General features: G+C 44.6%; 1 non-coding gene across 1 annotated transcript; it reads left to right on the forward strand.

Annotated features, from left to right (window-relative positions):
* Positions 1 to 22,220: 22,220 nt before the first annotated feature.
* LOC144504160 (U2 spliceosomal RNA) lies at positions 22,221 to 22,409 on the forward strand. The gene has a single exon (XR_013499583.1). It is a non-coding gene; the product is annotated as a U2 spliceosomal RNA (small nuclear RNA).
* The last annotated feature ends 519 nt before the right edge of the window (positions 22,410 to 22,928 follow it).

Raw genomic sequence — 22,928 nt, forward strand, 5'->3', positions numbered from 1 at the left:
ACTCTAAGGGGCAATTTCTAACCTGGCCAATCAACCTAACCCGCACATCTTTGGAGAGATTCTCTGACCACTGCCTCCTGCTGGCAGACTGTCAGCTGGAGGAAAACCAGAAAGTGGGCAGGGGGTCCTGGAAGCTTAATGTCGAACTGTTGACCCCAGAGAACCTCGAGGAACTCAAGAGGGTTTACCACGGTTGGAGAACCGTGAAACCCTTCTTTGAGTCTCCATCGTTCTGGTGGGAAACCATCAAGGGCAACATCAAGAGGTTCTTCATCCGAAAAGGGGTTCAGAAGGCCAGGGAGAGATGGGGGGAAATGTCCCGACTCCAGAAAAGCATGCAGGAGCTACTCCAACTGCAGTCGATGGGGGTTGATGTCAAGGAGGACCTCCGGGAGGTGAAGAGCCAGCAAGCCTCGCTCTTTGCCTCGGAGGCCTCCAAGGTTATCTTCCGGTCCAGTGTCCGCACCGTGGAGCAGGACGAAACGTGCTCGCACTTCTTCTTCCAGAAGGTGCACAGAGAAACCTCTGTGATCACAAGCCTGAAGGAAGTAGATGGCTCTGTAAGGTCATCGCAGTCTGACATTCTGAGGATTTGCAAATCCTTCTATGCCGGACTGTATGACCTGAAGCCAACAGACAGCACGGCCTCCCAGTCTTTCCTGTCGTCTATCACGCAAGTCTTGGACGACGGCGAGCGGGAGAGCCTGGACAGACCGGTAGCTCTGGATGAGCTGACAAAGGCAGTCGAGTCCCTTCAGAAGGGTAAAACTCCCGGTAGCGACGGCTTACCAGCTGAGTTTTACTCGGCGTTGTGGGACTTGACGGGCCCAGACCTCCTGGAAGTATACGAGAGTATGCTTCTGGAAGGCAGCATGTCAGAATCCATGAGGAAAGGCATCATTACCCTCATCTACAAGCAGAAGGGGGAAAGGGAAGAAATTAGAAATTGGAGACCTATTTCACTATTGAATGTGGATTACAAGATTCTGGCCAAGGTCATCGCCAACCGGGTCAAGTCTGCTCTGGGGTCAGTGATCCATCCTGATCAAACCTGTGCTGTACCAGGCAGGAAGATCTCTGATAGCCTCGCGCTACTCAGGGATACGATCGCCTACGTCCACGGCCCTTCCTTCATCAACCGTTTTTGTCACTTCCTCAAAAAAGTCCCTCAATATGTAATCCTTATTCCCTTTGATCAAATTGCATTTAGACAGTAATAATGTAACGTGATCAGTGTTATGAACATGTTCATCTTAAATACGAGGGCATCCCAGAACCAGAAGCATAACTTGAAACATCAGTTTGTATATGTTTATTTTTGATATTATATAAGAAATAATGTAGAACCTAGTGAGGAAGCAGCCCAGTCATTGTATGAACAATTAATAAATAATATTTATTAGCTTATGACAAAAACAAAAACACACACAACAAGAAAGACTATACTACTTTATGACACTTAAGTATACTGGCTGTGCACATATAATTTTACATGAAACTATCTCTTGGTCCCCAAAATAGCCTACATTTTACCTGAACTCTGAGATACCTCTTTTCCCAAGCAACACCCAATATTCAGTAACTCTATGAGCTAAATCCAGCAAATAATTATTACAATCAGGTTACGATGGCCTGGGAAATAGTCTTCTGGTTCAGCGAAGGTGGAAAATGGTGGCCTCTCTCAGGAGACTATTGCTGTAATTTGTTGCAGCTCTGATGTTTAGCTGTCTCTCTCCCCTGTCTAACTGTTTTTCCATCGTTAGAGTTCTACAGTTAGTCCATTTCTTTCCATTTAATGTTATCCCCCCTTGTGGAGTCAGCTTCTGTCGGGTATGTGTCAATTTCCTTACCTTTCCTCTTTGAAAATTGCCACTTCTGTTGCCCCATTGTTTTCTCCAGTCACATACGTAAAATACTTCCCCGCGATAGGCCAATTCACATCTCATCATTTCTCCAGCCGTCTGCCGCTAATCAACTCCCTGCTTTGACTTTGTTCCATAATCTTAACTTTCCCCAATTCTCAACATTCAGTAGAATGTTTTGAATGTTTTCAATGTTTCCAACAGGAATGTGAGCCGTGTTTTGTGACCAGCAGCATAAATTCAAAAGTTGAATCCCCCAGCCAAGAAAATTACATGGTTCATGGATACTCAGCTTTTGTGAGATAGCAAGAGTCTCAATTCACTTCAACAGCAAGAGAGGAAAATGAAAAAGTGAAAATGAATTACTTTCTGCAAGATAAACATCCTTCATTGACGACAAAAGATCTCCAGAGGAGAAAGTAGCTGGTTGCGATTTTTAATCTTATTTATTTTGTCAGTTTTTTCTTGTTTTGTTTTATGTTCATTCAAGGAAATGAATTCAGTATGAGGAATTGATTTTTATTTTGCTTTATGTGGCCAGTGAAAGCATCAAGCACTCATGTATCAGAATTACAATGGAGGAAATGGAGTGAGGAGCCTGAATTTCACAGTTAGATCCCATTTCTGTTTATTTTCCAATAAACTCTGCTTTGTATGGGTGGTACCAAAAGGTTTAATCTTTCTGGCATTGTATTTATCATGAAAGCAACAATGATGTGCGAGATTTCAAACAGGCATTGAGCTCTTCTGCAGATTAAAGTGTTTGGGGAAGAAGGTGAGATCACATTGAATACACGTAAGTATCTGTAACCTGACATTGTGCTCCTTACATATTGAATCCTGATGAATTATCATCAAGCGCTCTGTGAGCTTCTCGAAAAACCAGCCATGCATGCAGAAAAATATTAGCTTTTGTGCACTCATACATCACTAATAAGCCACCTTTACCACATATTAACAGCAGTGAACCACAGTTAGGAAAAAGGATTGTAGCAATACTCGGGAGGGGAGAAGGTTAAAGTTTATTTATTAGTCACAAGGAGGTTTGCTTTAACACTGTAATGAAGTTACTTTGAAATTCTCCTAGTCGCCACATTCCTGTGCCTGTTCGGGTACACTGAGGGAGAATTTAGCATGGCCAATGCACCTAACCAGCACATTTTGGACTGTGAGAGGAAACCGGAGCACCCAGAGAAAACCCACGCAGACATGGAGAACACGTGCAGACTCCATACAGGCAGTGACCCAAGCCGGGAACTGAACCCGGGTTCCTGGCACTGTGAGGCAGCAATGTTAACCACTGTGCCACCTACAGCCTGCTCTGCAATTCAATTAAATCAGATGCTACGTACCTCAACTTCCTTTACCTGACTTTCTCCCAAATTCCATTGAAAGCATCGCCCAACAAAAATCTATCAAACTCTATCTGGAAAGCTCCAATTGATGGAGCAACCAGAGCCTTTTGGGAGAGTGAATGGCTGAATTTCACTCCCCTCTGTGTGAGATGCGTGCTGAGCTGATTTCACTCCAGACTCCCTTATCTCAATGGCAGGTAGGTGGTACATGCTGCCAGATTAGCACCGAGGCAATGAGGGTGAAGATTTAACCCCGGGTCATTCATCATATTCCAGAGATTTTCCTCTCCAATGCATCCCAACCTTTGTGCTTTCAGCTTAACGCTGCTCTCTGATTACTTCTCAATGTTTACAAATCCAGTCATTGCAAGTTTTATCCTTGTACTGATCCATATGTTAATAATTTTCTAGCAGGGGTTTCACAATAATTTCTGGACCCAATTAGCAGACTTTTTGAAACCTTATTATCTCCCCTACAAATGTGAAGATAATAACAGATGCACCATAAAAAGCATTCTTTCTGGCTGTATCACAGCTTGGTATGGCCCCTGCTCTGCCCAAAACCGCAAGGAACTACAAAAGGTTGTGAATGTAGCTCAATCCATCACACAAACTACTCTCCCATCCATTGACTCTGTCTACACTTCCCGCTGCTTCGGCAAAGCAGCCAGCATAATTAAGTACCCCATGCACCCCGAACATTCTCTCTTCCACCTTCTTCCATCAGGAAAAGGATACAGAAGTCTGAGGTCACGTACCAACCGACTCAAGAATAGCTTCTTCCCTGCTGCTGTCAGACTTTTGAATGGACTTACCTTGCATTAAGTTGATCTTTCTCTACACCCCTACCTATGACTGTAACACTACATTCTGCACTCTTTCGTTTCCTTCTCTATGAACAGTATGTTTTGTCTGTATAGTGCGCAAGAAACAATACTTTTCACTGTATGTTAATACATGTGACAATAATAAATCAAATCAAATCAAAATCAAGGAAGAAATATCTTGCGCCGAGTGCTGGTGTGGCTTCTCTCACCGTACTTTGTTCCAAAAAAGTCTCCTGGCGTGGCCCACATTGACAGGCCAGCAGAGCAATGTCGGCTTTACAGAGATCAGGGCGCCATTTTTAAAGGGCATAAAGTAGCAGCCCGTGTTCAGCAGAGCAAGGGTTAATGAAACAGCACCACCTACAATTTGATGGAAAGAGAGTCACTGTGTTTGGAAGAGTCGAGCGAAAGCCAGCATGGAGACAGCAGCTGTTAATAAACACTTAACATTCAACTGTACCTGGCTTCAGACATCTCAGTGAGACACCAAACAATCTTTACAGCATGCTGGCAGTGGGGGAACTAACCCATAAGCTCACAGAAGCTGGGAAAATACCCCGAAATCTTTAAGCATGAAAAAGTAAGGAAGCTGTGGTTTGACCTATGAGAAATGCAGAGAACAACCTCAGAACACTTGCCAGGGAGAAAGGTAAGAGTCTGTGGCGAGGAAATGGATATTGTAGCAGAATCTTTCAATCCGGCCCACCTCAGGAATCGTAGCGGGTGGGACACAGACCATGCAAATGTCCGTTGACTCCGGGCGGGATTTTCCAGCTTCGGGGTGAGTGTGGCCGGAAAATCCCGCCCTATGATTTTCAGCCTCTCCAATATGTAATTGAAGCAAAGCTCATCAAGTACTGGATGTCGAACAGACAGTTTGAGATAATGGAGTTGTCGAGTGAGGTGATGGGGAAGTAGAGTTGGGTCATCCGCACATCTGTGGAAACTGACACCGGCTTCCTGGATGATATCTGAGTAGCATGCAGGTGAGAAGCAGGAGGGGGCAATGGATAGATTTTGGGGCACAGCAGAGGTAATGGCACAGCGGGAGGAAGAGAAGCCATGTCAACTGATTCTCTGCCATGATTAAGTAGGTAAGAATGGAACCAGTTGAATGTCATGCCACCCAGCCAGACAATGGTCAAAAGTTTAAATACATGTAGAAGATGTGGCAATTTTAAACTGATACAGCTACATGTAGGTTGATTGTTTTGTCTCTCAGTGTGTAGTGACATTTCCTCAACAAGATGGGAAGGGAATTAAGAACACTTTGGATGCAGGGAGCACTCAATGTTACAGAACCCTTGAAGAGAATTTAAGCCCAGTAGGAGCATGCTTCTGATCAGTATCTTTCTTGAAAAAACTTAATAAAAATATTTGTTGAAGCTCTATCACAGCATTCCAAAAGTTAAAGGAATCAATCTTGGAACAGTGGTAAGGAATCTGTCTCTAAATAATTCTGATAACACAGAGTATTTATGATTAGTTGGACTGACCACTTTTCCCTTGAATTTAGGGATTCCCAAAAGGCGATGCAATGTTGGGAGGTAGAGTTGGAGGATTCTAGTTACTGAGATGACAGTGAGTGAAACAGGTAATACGAAAAACAAAGAAAGGCTCGACAGCAGCAAACTCAATCCCTGTATCGAATGGGAACTCTCAATTGAATTCATCTCTGATATGAGACTTACCACTTTCTCTGGATTTCGGCAGGCAGAGTGGCCCAGTAACAGCAGCTTCCAAATGGTAATCTCCCTGGAAGAATAAGATTAGTAATGTTAAACCTGTGGAAAATGTCAAAAGCTAGCTCCTTGGAAATGTATCTTACTTTAAAGTGAGATCCTCCCTTTCAGCGCTTGGTGCGAGAAACATTTTTACTTTGATCATATTTGCTTCCTTTTTCCCTTACTTTCTGGCTTGAACAGTGTTGCCTCAAGCATCACGTTGTAAAGACAATTAGCCAAACTGCTGTTTTTTCTTTAACAATCAGCTGTTGCAAGAGGCAGAGCAGTTTTTTTTGGGCACTGAAACCTGTTACCTGGCATTCGAATCTCAATCCTTCGACCAAAGAAATCAGCTAATGTTCTGCTTTAACCAAGAAATCACTTACTGGAACAGAGAAGATAGGAACTGGTGTGAGCCATTTAATATCTTCCACCCGATGAAAAAGACTCCCAACCCCCTACCTATCCATTGACACCTCTGTCAGGGAACCCCCAAGTACTCTCCCCCCCCCACCCCACCACCTAGCCTTCCCCCCAGCAACCCACTTACTACTCCCCAGAAGAAGACCCTCCACCCCCACCACCCCCCTCCCTCCCCCAGCAATCTGGAGTCTGGAGACTCACTCAGCACCATGCACACAAAACCGCTCTCGCCAGGAAACCCAAAAAAAGGAACCCTTTTCCACAGATTCACCTTGACATTCATCCCGACACCCGGGAACACAACAAAAGTCCCCAAACAGCCCACTCCCCCTAACATGCACCACCTCAACAACCACCCCTCCCCAACTATCTATAGCAGAACCCATGCACCCACTACCCTTTTCCCCTAGGGGCCCCAACAACACCCTTTTCACCCCCTTTTTTTCCTTTTCCTCCTTTTCCTCCTGACCCACCATCTCTCCCACGTGTACACCAACCGTACCCCCCCCCCCAATGTACCTGACAAACAAAATAACCCCCCTTCGTTTCCCCCCCACACAAATACCAACTCCCCCCCCAACTCCCCGTCCACCACCCCACATAAGAAAAAACTAACATAAATATTTTAAAAAGGGAAAAGCTCCAGGGGACAAGAAGACAACAAGCCACAATCTAAGGGCAAGGCATCACAAGGGGCAACAAGGGTTGGACGTGAGCCGAATAAAAAGTGGTAGAGCAAGAGATAAGGGGACATGTCCTCTCTCTACCTTACCCCAAAACCCTATGCAATGCATTCATGCCTATTTTGAGACCGAGTTGTCCTTTTCCACCTTCATCCCATATCGCCTAGTATTTTTTGTCCAACAAAAATCTATTATTCTCAGTTTGTAAATGAACAATTGGTACCGCATCAATTACCAATATTCTTCTCATAGGACGGATTTAACTACTTGTTTAAAAAATACACTCAAAAGCATTGAGTGCAGTCATCTCTTTAAATAAGCAAACCTAGTAGAAGTTAGTTTTATTGTAAACATAAGGCAGCAATAGATCAGAACTGCAGCAAGCAAAATTGGCCATTGTATTCCTGTTCTTCCAATGTTCCATACTTATTCTAGAATTATCAGCAGTGCATGGTTATGTTCTTGGATCAGGACTTTTAGGGGAACAGATCCCTGCTGACACGATGGGTGGGATTTTCTGGCTGCGCTCGCCCCAAGACCGGAAAATTCCACCCGAGGTCAATGGGTGGAATGTTCCGTGTCCCGCCCACTATGATTCCTGGGAAAATTCCTTCCTTTCTGTCCTGCAGCCATTTCACATTCCACTGAGTCCTAATTGGCTGCAGGCAGGACTTCAGGAGAAAGACTCCGCCTCAGAGAGCAGCTGGCCCATCTGATTGGCTGGCAACTCTCTAGCCCCCACCACAGTGCCAGAAGCTGCAATAGACAAGACTGGGATTGCATGCAGTCCCCTCAGCCTCAGGCCCAGGCTTGGTGGAGGAGGCAAGTTTTGAAGATCTCAGGGTGAGGAGGGTAGAAGAGGCCTAGTGGGGTGAACAGTGAGGGTTGGGGTTGTGGTGAACCACTGTAGTTGTCTGTTTATGTGATAGTTTATGTGATATGCCTGGACACGCCCCTGCTGCCTCAATCCGGGGCTCTCCCCTTCTCGGGCTATAAAGGTGGCTGCTCTCTTCCCCTTTTGCCTCAGTTCGGATTAGCTATCAGTTCGGGAGTGCTCCAGTTCTTTGTTAATAAAAACCTGTTATTTCGCAACAACGAGTCTTTGCGTAATCAATGGTGCATCAGGGGTATAATGGCAGAGGCTGAGGTTGTGGGGGGAAGCAGGTCCAGCGCGATTACAAAACCTTAAGGGGAGGGCCTCCCGGGGGCCACTGATGGAGTTGCACCCTTCCCCCACTCCCGCCCAAGGCGTAAACCTGAGTATTTTTGGGTTTCCCCCAAAACCAGGAACTCCTCCCGCCAATCTGAAACTGAAGCTGGGTTGGGAACAGCCCTTAGCTGGCCAATAACAGGCTACTTAAGGGCCATAATTGGGGTAAGGACAGATGCCCCATCTGAAGCCACACCCAACCCAAACATACAATTCTTGAGAAGTTATAGCAGGCAGAGACCCAGCAGGAAGCCCAACTGTGCAATTTCCCACTCACCCCCCTGCCAGCAGGGGAGTGCAAAAATTCAGGTCTCAGTTTCTAATTAAGGCTTTAAACGCACTGTGAGGATTTCACTGGATTTTGCACTCTCCTGCTGTCAGCAGTTTTGAAGCTGGGGGTGGAGTTTGTACGATTCAGCATATGGTCTTTCCACAGCCCAAATTTGTCACCCAAATTTCCATCACACTCTTGACTTGTGCCTTGTAGATGGTAGATAGGCTTTGGGGAGTGGGAGATTAGTTACTCACCGCAGTATTCCTAGCCTCTGACCTGCTTTGGTAGCCACTGTGTTTATGTGGTGAGTCCAGTTGAGTTTCTGGTCAAACCTGATGGGTTCAAAAGTACATGCACCATTTTACACGCACACAAAAGTCACAGTTTCCAGCCCACCTGCCCTCAGGAGACCCACAGAGAGGTTGTCAAGCTAATAGAAGAATGTAGCACCCCATTTCAGCCAATTCTCAGAAAAGGCCTCTGATGCACTCCCAGCCCTCCTCCAAATCCCGCTCTTTGGTTTTCAGAAAGCAGTTTGTTTCTGAAGCTTCATTTTGGATTCCACATCTGAGTGGAAGTGTTTGAGGACTTGTGTGGTATACCTTTTATAGTTACAATCTGTAAGAGTGTTAATTGTTGCCAAGAAGGTAGTTTACTTGTCTATTTTGACCAAGTGAGCTTTTTGGGGGTTGTCCTATAGGACTGTTTTAACTCTGTAACTTCAATCTTATCGGCTTAAGTTTTTGCTCTTGTTAATAAATCTTATCATTTTTTAAAACCTTGAAGTTGTTACTGGAGTTCTATGCTTTTGGGGTCAGTAGCTCTTCCTCTTCAAAATATACAAAAAAAGTTTCAGATCAGTAAGATAGGTTTCCCTCTGGGATGTGGCTTGCTCAGAAAGTGACATTTACTGTGGCTGTAACGCACAGAAACTAGTGTTTGTGGCCAAACAGCAGTTGTGATTGAGTTGTTGCAGTTTCTTACTCGCCATAGTTTCCCAGATATTTAGCAGTCGGAATTGTAGGCCGCAATTCTCCCATCGCGACCCACAATGTTTCTGGCGGGTTGCGGTGGGAGATGCACGTTGCCTGCCTTGTACAGATTTGCGCATGCACTGGGAACGCATGTGCATCTTCTCAAGCTGGTGAACAGTTGCCAGTCAGACCACGTTGGAAACCGACGGGAGGGCAGGTAAGTAATTTGAATCTTTTTCAAATGTATTTTAAATATGTTTTAAATGTGATTATCGGGAACTTTCGGGTCCCAATTGAATCTCCCACCCCGCCAGGAGTACTTCATTCTGGCGGGGCTTAGACTAGCTCCCCACATTTGGGGAACTAGCGGGAGACCCCGCCAGAATGAAGGGGGGGCAATCGGGGCCCCCCAGGGGCTCAGACGACGGGGGGGGGAGGGGGGGCGGGGTGTGGGGGGTATGGGCAGTTTGTTTCTGAAGCTTCATTTTGGACTTCCACATCTGAGTGGAAGTGTTTGAGGACTTGTGTGGTATACCGTTTATAGTTACAATCTGTAAGAGTGTTAATTGTTGCCAAGAAGGTAGTTTACTTGTCTATTTTGACCAAGTGAGCTTTTTGGGGGTTGTCCTATAGGACTGTTTTAACTCTGTAACTTCAATCTTATCGGCTTAAGTTTTTGTTCTTGTTAATAAATCTTATCATTTTTTAAAACCCTGAAGTTTTTACTGGAGTTCTATGCTTTTGGGGTCAGTAGCTCTTCCTCTTCAAAATATACAAAAAAAGTTTCAGATCAGTAAGATAGGTTTCCCTCTGGGATGCGGCTTGCTCAGAAAGTGACATTTACTGTGGCTGTAACGCACAGAAACTAGTGTTTGTGACCAAATAGCAGTGTCAGCCTGTGCCCCGTGGCACTGCCCAAGGGGCAAAGTGCCCATGCCCTGGGGACACATCGGGCATTGGGCAGTGCCAAGGGAGTGGGGCCTAATGTGGGTGGAGCCTAGGGGCGATCAGTGGGGGTGGGATGTCCCGCCGCCACCCTTCATGCAGAATCAGTTTGGGATGGAGGGAGGGCAACGATTGGGGCGGGCTGATGGGGTGTGGTCTGCCAGGGGGGGTGTCTGACCCTAGGGGGCATCAGCGGGGGTGGTGGGGGGTCTGCTGGGGTGAGGGGGGTGGGGGGATTGCCACTGCTGGGGGGGTGGGCTGGACATTGGGGTGCTCCGGGGAGGGTGGGGGTCAGAGTTGGCCCGGGAATTGCTGTGGGGGCCGCGATCGGGCCGTGGGAGGGGGTGCTGGAGAGGTAGCACTGCGGAGTTCTGGGCTAGCCAGCAAATGGGGAATCTGACAGATCGGGACGACTGCGCATGCACAGAGTTCCAGAACTGTCAAACTGTGGCGCGAATAGGCTCCGCCCCCCCCCCCGGGTTTTTAATGATATTCACAACTGGGACCTCTGCGGTGCACAATGTTCAGAGATTTGGGTGTGAATCTGAACTGAGAAAACAATTGGGATCTAGAACAATTTTCCCGCCAATTCAGTGCTTTTGGGAGAATCGCAGCCATAGTTTCTCACTATTGGGAACATGTCGTTCAAATCTTCTTCTGGGTTGTGTGCTTTCCACTGAAGTTAAGAGCACTGAATAACAGCGGGGTTGAAGTAAAGTTATTTCTCAGAGAAAAGCTTTGAGAAACAATGTTATCCAGATCATCTGTAGATTTGATGCATAAATCTTGTGAAAAAATTTTTCATTTACTACTAATATTGACTCAGGTGGTTGGGTTAATGGTTTCAATGAGACCTTTGTCTGAACCTTAGGAGTCCTGAAACTAACTTGAAAGAAAAGTTTGCTGAAGATGCAACTTTTTTTTAAGGTGCTCATGGTTCTAAGGTAATGTTTTTTTTGTAATGTATCCAGATAAATTATTCTATGCTTTCAAGAATCATAGAATCCCTACAACGCAGATGGAGGCCATTTGGTCAATTGAGTCTGCACCGACTCTCTCTTACCTCATGACCCCACATATTTACCCCACTAATCCCCCTAACCTACACAACTTGGGACACCAAGGGGCAAATTAGCATGGCCAATCCACCTAACCTGCATATCTTCAGACTGTGGGAGGAAACCGGAGCGCCTGGATGAAACTCACGCAGACATGTGGAGAATGTGCAAACTCCACGCAGTCACCCGAGGCCGGAATTGAACCCCGGTCCCTGGCACTGTGAGGCAGCAGCGCTAACCACTGTGCCACTGTGTTGCCCCTGAAATCAAGCTGACTTCTAGGGGGACATTTTAATCTAACTCACCCATCAAGAACAGGGTGGGTTCAGGTTAGACAACCATTTTATACCCTTTGACCTGGTCCCGCTAGACATGCAGGTTAAGTTAAAATTTACAAACTATCCCTTGGCTTCCAAAGTTCTCATCAAACTGCATGTTTGCGCAGGCACGCAGAAGCCTGGAAGATAGAATGCAAACTGTGTTCTAGGTAGAAACACAGACATAGAACCTAGGAGCAGGAATAGGCCATTCAGCCCTTTGAGCTGCTCCACCATTCACTATGGCTGATCATCGAATTCAATATCCTGATCCCCCCTTCCACCCATACCCCTTGATCCCCTTAGCCCCAAGAGCTATATCTAATTTATTCTTGAAATCCCACAATACTTCGTCCTCAACTAATTTCTGTGGTACTGAATTCCACAGATTCAGTACTCTATGGGTGAAGACATTTCTCCTCACATCAGTTCTAACGGGTTTACCCCTTATCCTCAAACTATGACCCCTAGTTCTGGACTGACCCCACCATCGGAAACATTCTTTCTGAATCCACCCTGTCTAACCCTGATAGAATTTTATAAGTTTATAAAACTGTGATAAATATCCTGCATGTGGAGCCACGCAATAGAGTTTAAAGGGACTGCCTACAAAAATATTGTCTATGTACAACAAGAACATTTCGAAGGGGTCATTGCTCGATACATATGCCCTCTCCCTTTCTGCAGCATTCAATCTAATTCGCACAATGCCAGTGTGAAACTTTCATTCATGTCTAACCATGAAGCCAGTACTTGTACAAGGAAAATAGCTCTTCATTCAGCAAGCTGATACCATGCTCCATCATTCAGAATGGTAACAGATTGAATTTAAATTGATTAGATTTTTAAAAAACATTTAGTTGCAACAATTCAACACAATGCTCTTGGTTCCTTTAAAATCCCTCCAATGCACATATTGTTCAAAAATATCCAGCTTCAAACAAAACAGATGCCCCTGTTTGGAATGGTAAATAGTTTCACGATGATTTATAAGGAACAGAGCAATAATAATAGCCATGGGATCGGATGCCCTGGTTTATTTCCTATTTTTGTGTCAGCCCCGTGATGACTTATGCATTGAGTATATTCACTCTCGAAACGATAACATCTCTTTTCGGAACCTAAATAGACTGGTCATAAATAATACCACAACCGGATTGAATAAAGACCAAGCCACTCGTCAGCTTTTGTCTCGAAGAGCAGTATCGTTCGAGACAACATCAAGCTTAAACAGAAATCAGGGTGGCATTATCAGCTACGGTCTTGAATGATTTATTCTGAACGCTTGCATAGGATTATGAAAGAAGGGCCTGAATACAGATGATTAACCGCATTTGCACTATGTTGAAATATTGACCCAATAACTCATAAGTGAACATTTCAGCCAAAAGGCAAAATGTTTTCTATTTATATCCAATAATTTAATTCCTCTCCACTGAATTCTTTTAGCAGCAAGTTTCTCCATGAATATTTGACATCCTTAGAGATCAGACTTTGCATACTGCATTTTCCATACCTGGGTCTGTGGCAGGAATACATTTGCTTTTACATTTTGAGGCGGCAGCAATTGTTTACAGTGTTCAGTGTATTTTGAATGTGACCATTTCTAGGTAAAATGCTTTTGCACTTCCCTTATTTGAATCCAAACATATGTTTGTTCAGTGTTTATTATTGTGTACCCTTGCTTAAGTTTAGGTTGTAACTGCAAATTGTATTTGGTATATAACCACTGGAATGTATATAGCATTTATCAGGAAGAAAATGTCACAGATTTATAAAGGATAGAGAGAGATGATCCAGAGATGGTCTGGAGCCAGTGATGATAAAAACTCAGGAGGAAGAAACTCTGAAATAAAGGTAAAGGGACAGACTTTTATGAAATTTGGAAGAGGAGGAGAGATAGTTCTTTAAAGAAGAACAGGGGAGTTATCCCCAGTGTCCTCCCCAATATTTATATCTCAACCAACTTCATTAAAACAGCTAATTATTATTGCATAACTGATTGTGGGAGCTAGTTGCATGTTCATTGGCTGCCATCTTGCCTATATTACAGCAGTGACGATATACCAAAAGTGCTTACTTAGCTGTAAATCATTTTGGGACACCCTGAGGTCATGGAAGACAGAATATTAATGCATGTTTTTTTTTTCTTTTTCATGTCAACCCAACCGTAAATGCACAAATTCACTCATCCATTCTGTCTTGCAAGTCAATCATGATTACTCGCTTGCTCATTTAGTTCTTGTTCACTTCTCCTCTCCTAAGGCTGCCTGGTGGAAAATGGAACTGGTCATGCTTTTCTGCAGAAAAGTCAAATACAATTGACCCTACCTCCCTATCCTTTCGACAAACTTGGCTTATTTTAACAAAATTCATGGAATGTTGTGCAAATCAATGATGTGACCCTCTGGATAATAAAAAAGAAGATGGTATATCCTTAGGTATAATTTGAATTTGCTTCAACTGCGTTGACAGCTTTCTTCCCTTTAGAAAATCATTGCAAGTGGCTGAATACATCAGTCTCCTGTTTGAAGGGAAGAATCATGTCCTTAAGTGGGCCCTTTTATCAGAGGAGTGTTACAATCGCGGAATCACTGATCTGTTGGAAGCAAAAAGCTTTCAGACTGACGATTATGCAAGTGATTTCAGTAGGTCCACAGCAGTAACGGTTCTATAGCGTCTCTGGAAATGGAATGACATCAAGTGGAAGGGACTTTTTATTTATGGAGACTGAAGAAGACAACCTATTTATATTTTTGTTTTTATGGTGCGGCAAAAGGACTTACATTTTACACTCGAAACACTTGCTTATGAACTCAAAGCAAGACGTTGGATGGGACTTTACAGCTTCGCTCATCCTGAAACCTCGCCCGAGGTCAACGGACCTTTCCGTAGCCCACCTCTCGCCCACTCCGATTCCCATGGTGGCAGGACGGTAACATTCTGGCCATTAACCTAAAATAATCACAAAATATTTAGCTTCCAATTTAAAAAAGAATCCATATCTAAAAATGGCCTTTGAGCAAATAGGGCGGGATTTTCCACGCGCCCCCATGGCATGCTTCACCATGGAGGAAGCAGCCCGCCATTGGTCGGTGGAAAGATCTTCAGATCCTGTCGCCGTCAACAGGGTTTCCTGTTCTCCTCACTTTGATTTGATTTGATTTATTATTGTCACATGTATTAACATACAGTGAAAAGTATTGTTTCTTGCGCACTATACAGACAAAGCATACCGTTCATAGAGAAGGAAACGAGAGAGTGCAGAGTGTAGTGTTACAGTCATAACTAGGGAGTAGAGAAAGATCAACTTAATGCAAGGTAGGTCAATTCAAAAGTCTGACAGCAACAGGGAAGAAGCTGTTCTTGAGTCGGTTGGTACGTGACCTCAGACTTTTGTACCTTTTCCCCAACGGAAGAAGGTGGAAGAGAGAATGTCCGGGGTGCATGGGGTCCTTGATTATGCTGGCTGCTTTGCCGAGGCAGCGGGAAGTATAGACAGAGTCAATGGATGGGAGGCTGGTTTGCTTGACGGATTGGGCTACATTCACGACCTTTTGTAGTTCCTTGCAGTCTTGGGCAGAACAGGAGCCATACCAAGCTGTGATACAACCAGAAAGAATGCTTTCTATGGTGCATCTGTAAAGGTTGGTGAGAGTCATAGCTGGCATGCCAAATTTCCTTAATCTTCTGAAAAAGTAGAGGCGTTGGTGGGCTTTCTTAACTATTGTGTTGGCCCAAGAAACCTGCGGCATGGGGGGGAATATTTACTGTCTACTTGCCCACCAATGAGAATGGCCAGAATTTTCTGGCCATATATTATTTTGCAAGCCTCTTATACATAGATGATGAAATTATCCAAAGAAAATATCTAGAGTGCCACCTCAAAATAATGCACTGCCTGGGTATATCTTGTCCATCAAATTCATTCCTTCTACAGAGAACACACAGTATTCCTTTTCTGGCTCAACCAACCTGTTTTCCCTCTGGAATTCCCTCCATCATCCTCTCTGTCTCTCAAACACTCTCTCCTTATTTAAAATGTTCCATAGAACTTACCGCCTGTCATTCGTCCTAATATTTCCTGATGTGGCTTGGGGCTGGATTTTATTGCCATCCCCGCCAGGCAGGCTGGGGGAAATATAAAATGTGTCAGCACTTCTCCTTCCAGCCCACCACCCCCAACCTGCTCCCCAGTAATACAGAAGTAAGTCGCCAACCAGGCTACCTACACATAGTACTACTGATACCCGACTATGTGGCATTTAGAGGCCTCAATCCACTAGCATGTTAAACTAGACAGTAGCAGGTGAGCCAAAGTGTAAAACTGGCCTTTTTGATCAGGTGTAAATGAAGGGGGGGTGTTAATCATTCAGGAATGAGAGTGCCTTGTGCATCGGGGCATCCCCGATCAATGTCACTCATCCCTTTGTTTCTCACTACCTGCCCTCCAAAACCCTGACCTCACCCTCCCCCATCTTCGCATAGAAACCATAGAACCATAGAAATCCTACAGTGCAGAAGGAGGCCATTTGGCCCATCAAGTCTGCACCGACAACAATCCCATCCAGGCTCTACCCCAGTAATCCCACGTATTTACCCCTCTAATCCCTCTAACCTACGCATCCCAGGACACTAAAGGGCAATTTAGCGTGGCCAATGCACCTAACCCGCACATCTTTGGACTGTGGGAGGAAACCGGAGCACCCAGAGGAAATCCACGCAGACATGGAGAGAATGGGCAAACTCCACACAGGCAGTGACCCAAGCTGGGAATCGAACCCAGGTCCCTGGCACTGTAAGGCAGCAGTGCTAACCACTGTGCCACCGTGCCGCCCCGTTCCTAGGCTCTCCCATTCCTCACTGCCCTGAAAGCCCAGGACTTTTCTGTCTCCAGTTGCCATGATCTTCTTCCCAGGGATTCCTTGCAGTCTCAGCTTTCCCCAATACTGATTCCTGGCACTGCTGAGACTGCTTGAGCTACTGGCCATTGTAATACAATGGGATGTTGATCGTAACCACGGACTTTCGATGTTCTCTTTTGTCCAGTATGAAATACGAAGACAGGCAGTTTGGAAACACCCAGTCATTAGATGGTGGTCTATCCTTAAACAATGTGAAGTGTGAATTCCACAGATAGCTGTGAAGTACTTTCACCTATGGTCATATTTAATTAGATATTCACCGAAGACTTTATATTGTCCATAATTCAGATGCCAAAGTCAAATGACTTGCGGCGGCCACCTTAACAGTTTGCTGTGTCCAATTTTTTAAAAATATATTGATTGAAAGTTCATAATGTGATGTCTCTGTACAGGGCATAGCACGACCTTACAGCACTGTAAGCACAACCCACTTTCAAACTCAGGACATTATCCATTAAAATTGCAATGGAATAAAACAGACTCAATTTTCCAGAGGCTTTCTATCAATATGAACACCTGTAGGCCAAGGATGCTGAAACATATTTTGTTTCTTATTTTCATTTCAACTGTCTTATATATCTTTTACTTACTCTTGGGCGGCACGGTGACACAGTGGTTAGCACTGCTGCCTCACAGCGCCAGGGACTTGGGTTCAATTCCGTCTTCGGGTCACTGTCTGTGCACAGTCTGCACATTCTCCCCATGCCTGCGTGGGTTTCCTCCGGGTCTCCGGTTTCCTCCCACACTCCAAAGATGTGCAGGTTAGTGGATTGGCCATGCTAAATTGACCATTAGTGTCGGGGGGATTAGCAGGATAAATATGTGGGGTTACGGGGATAGGGCCTGGGTGGAATTGTTGTTGGGGCAGGTTCGATGGGCCAAATGGCCTCCTTCTACACTGTAAGGGGTTCTATGATTCTATGATAAATTGATAGATAACCTTGAAAATGAGAATAAATTCAAACAGTTTTATTTGAACCACGTCCCTGAACAACTTATGTGCCTGGACTCGTGAGTTCCCTTACATAACAGTTTCCCTATAACTTGTGCAAAGCATTTCAAAATTTGTTATTTCTTTTCATGCTGATATCACTAAGAAGGATGTTTTAGAAGATAGAATGCAAATTATTCCAAATGCACTTGATGGAAAAATTTACCAAGGAATCAGGATTGCATTACATCTAATGGAAAGGGTTTCAGAGCAAGGATGTAGAGCACTCAGCACTGCAGAACATTAACTTTAGAATAATTATTCCCCCCCCCACCGCCCCCCCACCAGTCCTTGCCTGAAGACCAACTTTATCAACAGGCTTGTTTGTCTGTCAGAGAATGACAAATGTTTACATAATCATGGAGGGAATTTGATGGGAAAGTCTGTGGGAGATTAGGGGCTTTGGTGAAATTGTACCTGTGATGTAGAGGATTATTGAGCCTGGAGGAAACATTCTTGCTCCTCCTGGCCCTCAAGCAGTGCTGTAAATGGATCTAACTCTTCTCAACTCCTTCCACCTTTTGGGTTTCCTAAAGGCTGGAAAGTCTGGGGCGGCTGGTGGCACAGTGGTTAGCACTGCTGCCTCACTACGCCAGGGACCCGGGTTCAATTCCGGCCTTGGGTTACTGTCTGTGTGGAGTTTGCACATTCTCCCGTGTCTGCATGGGTTTCCTCCGGGTGCTCCTGTTTCCTCCCATAATCTAAAGATGTGCAGGTTAGGTGGATTGGCCATGCTACACTGCCCCTTAGCATCAGGGGGACTAGCAGGGTAACTATGTGACGTTCCAGGAATAGGTCCTGGGTGGGATTGTGAGCTTTGCAGACAAGATGAATCAAATGGCCTCCTTCTGCACTGTAGGGATTCTATGATTCTAAAGTAGCTAGATATAGAAACCTCGTTAAAATGGACACTGCCTCCTTCAAAAAAAATCAACAGCCGTCCCACCTCAGGTTGGTGGCCCTAGCTTTAGTTCAACCTTCGATAAAACTGGACATAGTCTCTTCAAGACCAACTGTGTTCTTGTTCAAAATGTTTAACATGCTTCTCCATACTCATCCCAAACCCATCTGGTTTTGAGGGTTAAGATTATCCCCACAGACTTTGCTGAAACTCTATGAGGTCCGTTATATTTACTGGTAGTGAACACCCACTTATCATCTTCTATGCCCAAACACTTGCGGTTTGCAGGCAAACTCTTACAACTATGCTCTATCCCCAAACCAATCTCAACCCACACAGTTTCTGTGATGCACTGACAGCAAAGGAAGTTTTGAACATCAGGCAACGATGACCATATGTGACTGTTTTTTCAATTTAGAAGAAAAAGCTGCTTGCGTGCACTTTGTCCAGCGAAAGTAGTTGAGCCAAGCCAAATCCTTAACTGTTTTCCTTGCATTGAGGTTGCCTTGCAAAGACAAGACATGAGTAAACACAAACAGCATCTTTTTTTGCTGCAGTTGTTCTGCACGCATTGAAAGCAGAAAGATTGTTCTGGGCTCAGGATTTAGTGCTGGGAAGTATTTTTCTGTGCAATATTCATCAGCTATACATTGCTGATACTATTAATGCCAATATGTATGGGTCAGCTGACCTCAATATCAACAGCTTTGCTCCGATGGGTGGGGTCATGTGATTAAAATAGCACTGTCATTTCGAGCTGATTAGGAACAGCTTATTAATATAATTAAAATATTGCTTCGGAATTTTGAGGATTAAATGACGATATTCAGAATGAGTTCAAAAATATTCTGTGGTAAGTACTTTGAAAAAAATTCAAAAACCGATAAACCTATATAACATCCAGAACTGAAATTATCCTGTATCAACCTCCCCCAGTCACTCTGTGCTGCACCTGCCCAAGGAGTTCCTCTGCATCTGCTGCCCTTGTCCATCCAGGTGCAGCATGATGGCACAGTGGTTAGCACTGCTGCATCACAGCACCAGGAAGGAGCAGCGCTCCGAAAGCTCGTGATTCCAAATAAACCTGTTAGACTTTAACCTGGTGTTGTGAGACTTCTTATTGTGCCTACAGATTGTGTGTGTGATGACAGGAATCAGTTCCCTCCTGGAAGCCAAGGTTTATTGGCCAGTTTTGACTCCATTTTGGACCGGGAGCCAGTCAGTCAAGGCCTCAGGACCAGGCAAGTGTGCACCCGGAAGGAGGGAGCAATCTCAGAGTTGGAGGTGTGGAGGCGCAGGAAGGGACTGAGGTGGGATGGAGAGAGTTTATCAGGGGTGGTGAGAGTGGAGTGTGCTCGCAAGTGGGCTGCCAAGCCTGGGGATCCCAGTGTTGGGGGAGGTTGGAAGCCTGAGTGGGTGGGGGGTGATACAATCAGAATCTTGAGGAGGCAAAATCCGAGGCCTGGCAGGAGTGTAGGGACAGTTCGAGACCTCATGGGGAGGTTGGGGGGGGGGGGGGCCTGGAGCCCAGGAGCTGGAGATCAAAGGCCTGTTTGGGCTGATTGGTGGGTCTGTCAGAGAGAACTGGGGTTTAGTGGGAAATTGGAGACCAGGGTGGTGGGATCGGAGGCACGTGAGGAGGGAGTTTGGTGCCAAATCATGGGGCTGCTCAGGCAGGTACGCTGGGTGCACTAATTAATTGTAAAGGCTCTCACTTCGTGAATCTGACAGCCCTCAGGAACTTGAATGAACAAGTGTTAAAGTTGGAAAGTTGAATGACAATCAGGCTTGCAGCCACATTATCATATTGACCAAACCACCTCCTTGGCTACCCGCCCACATTTGCAGCTCAGTTAAAACCAGGCACGAGCGGATTGGAGCAGGTTTGCATCGGGAAACCAATTTTGAAAGCTTGAACATCCCTCCCCCTCCCCCACCCCAACGATCATCCAAACCAAACTTTTTTAATGTTAAGATACACCCTTCCCACCTTTGAAGTGTTCACAGCTTCTCTGTTGAATTCCATTCTTCAAGAAATATTTATAAACAAATAGAGTTGTGGCTCAATGCGGTTGTACATAATTCTCATTTTCTGATTTAACAGAGAAACAAGAAGCAGGAGTCGGCCATTCGGTCCTTTGAGCCTGTTCCACCATTCATTTTGATCATGATTGATCATCGAATTCAATATGCTGACCCCCTCCCCCTTCCCCCCATATCCACTGACCCCTTTAGTCCCTAGAGCTTTATCTAATTTCTTCTTGAAATCAGACAATGTTTTGGCCCCATTCTGTGCTAGTGAATTCCACACATCCACCACCCTCTGGATGAAGACATTTCTCCTCACCTCAGTTCTAAAAGGTTTGCCCCTTATCCTCAAGCTACGACCCCCAGTTCCGGACTCCCCCACCATTGGGAACATTCTTTCTGAATCTACCCTGTCTAATCCTGGGAGAATTTTATAGGTTTCTATGAGATCCCCTCTCATTCTTCTAAACTCCAGTGAATATAATCCTAACCGACTTAGTGTCTCCTCATATGACAGACCTGCCATCCCAAGGATCAGCCTGGTAAACCTTCCCTCTATAGCAAGGACATCCTCCCTCAAATAAGGACACCAAAATGGCACACAATACTCCAGGTGTGGCCTCACCAATGCCCTATACAATTGGAGCAAAACATCTCTATTCTTATACTCAAATCTTCTCACTATGAAGGCCAACATACCAATTGCCTTCTTTACTGCCTGCTGTACCTACGTGCTTACTTTCAGTGACTGATGTACGAGGCCACCAAGGTCTCGCTGAGTATCCACCTCTCTCAATTTGCACCTATTCAAGTAATAATATTATTGCTATCAAAGTGGATAACCCCACATTTATCCACATTATACTGCATCTGTAAGGACTTGGAGGCAATATGGCAGAGACACATTTATTTATTATTGTGGTGACATTTCTCCTAGAGGATTACTTTCCTGGATGATTTGCATTATTTTGTAAAGAATCTCAGGCAGCTAATATGGATTTGTCCATGTGTTTACACACTGGATGTATATTTTCCTTCTCCCTGTGGGCAGAAAAGCCACATGTTTGTAATTTATACTGCTGAAAAAAATAATAAATTTAATGTTTTATGCTTGAGATTCCTAAGAGGTGATGTAAGTAAGATATGGTCAATACTTGTAGCCTAAAGTCTCAACAACAAGCGTGTTATTGAGTCCAGAACATTCTATTAATGCCCTTTGTATATTAACAACATTTATTCTTTTGAAGGTTTCTACATAAATTATTCAAAGAAAACTCCTCTTAAATGACAGACTAAATCTGTCAATATAAAGTTCAGTTTCTTCTTTCACATCCAGCAGTTTTCTTTGCAACAGCTCTCTTTAAACTGTGAGAGGGATTTTCCAGCCCTGTCAGATGGCCAATGGGAATTCCAATGCCCCACCGGGCATGAAGGTGATCAGGATTCATCCGACCTGCCCCGCCGGCCCTGATCGGGTTCCCATGTAATACAACGAGCAGGCCAACACTCCCCTGTTTCCAATGCAGCGAGTTTACCAGCAGCTGGCCCCATCCAGACCAGCAGCTCGCCATGAATATCTAATAGAGCAGTCCCCCAATATTTCAGCTGAACCACTGAGAAAAAATGTTCCGGTTTCCAATGTGGCTTGTTAAAAAGAACCCATTAAAATAACGACTCTATTTACTTGATGCAAACTGAACTTAGAGTAATCATCATTATGTTTATTGCTTCTCGGCCTTTTGGCTAAGATCAAGCGTAGTATGGATAGGATGCTGCGCTTGGTTGAGGTCATTAGGTTACATTTAAGCTTCATTTGAAGCAATTTTTAAAAGCGGCATCTCGGTCTTTTGGCTAAGATGCAAATGAGATCAAGCCTTGGAGGAGGTGAGTCTGCACCTACTCCAATCAGCTTGGCTCATGTAGATCAGGCCCAAGACAGGAGGTGAGAGCCCTGTCTTGTCAGCTTGGATCGGAAATGTCTCAACTTGTTGAGACTCTGAATTGGACTTGATTTGATTGAATTGGAAAAGTTTTTTTTAAAAAGAAGGAAGCTTTATGGATATGGGAGATGGATATGTTAAAGAAGCATAAATCAAGACTAAATCAGGAGCCAATGTAAGCTGCAGCGAGCACAGAGGTCATAGGTGAATGGGACTTACAACAACAACCTGGCCAAGGGGTTAACTCCACAGCAACAGAGATTACACAATACAATTCATTTAAACACAAAACAACCAAATACAAATTAGCAGAGAAAGAGAATTGAGTTTAACGTATAAGTATCAGTTTTCAATGACCTCAAGTTAATGGAGAGTAGAATTTGGGAGACCAGACAAGAGTGCTTTGGAATAGTTGATTCTTAACTCCAATGAGACAATTTAATTTAATATTTAATCCTCTAGATTGTTTTCAATGCCACCATTTGTATTCA

This window comes from Mustelus asterias, chromosome 14 (genome assembly GCF_964213995.1).
Source record: "Mustelus asterias chromosome 14, sMusAst1.hap1.1, whole genome shotgun sequence".
NCBI classification, from domain to species: Eukaryota; Metazoa; Chordata; class Chondrichthyes; order Carcharhiniformes; family Triakidae; genus Mustelus; species Mustelus asterias.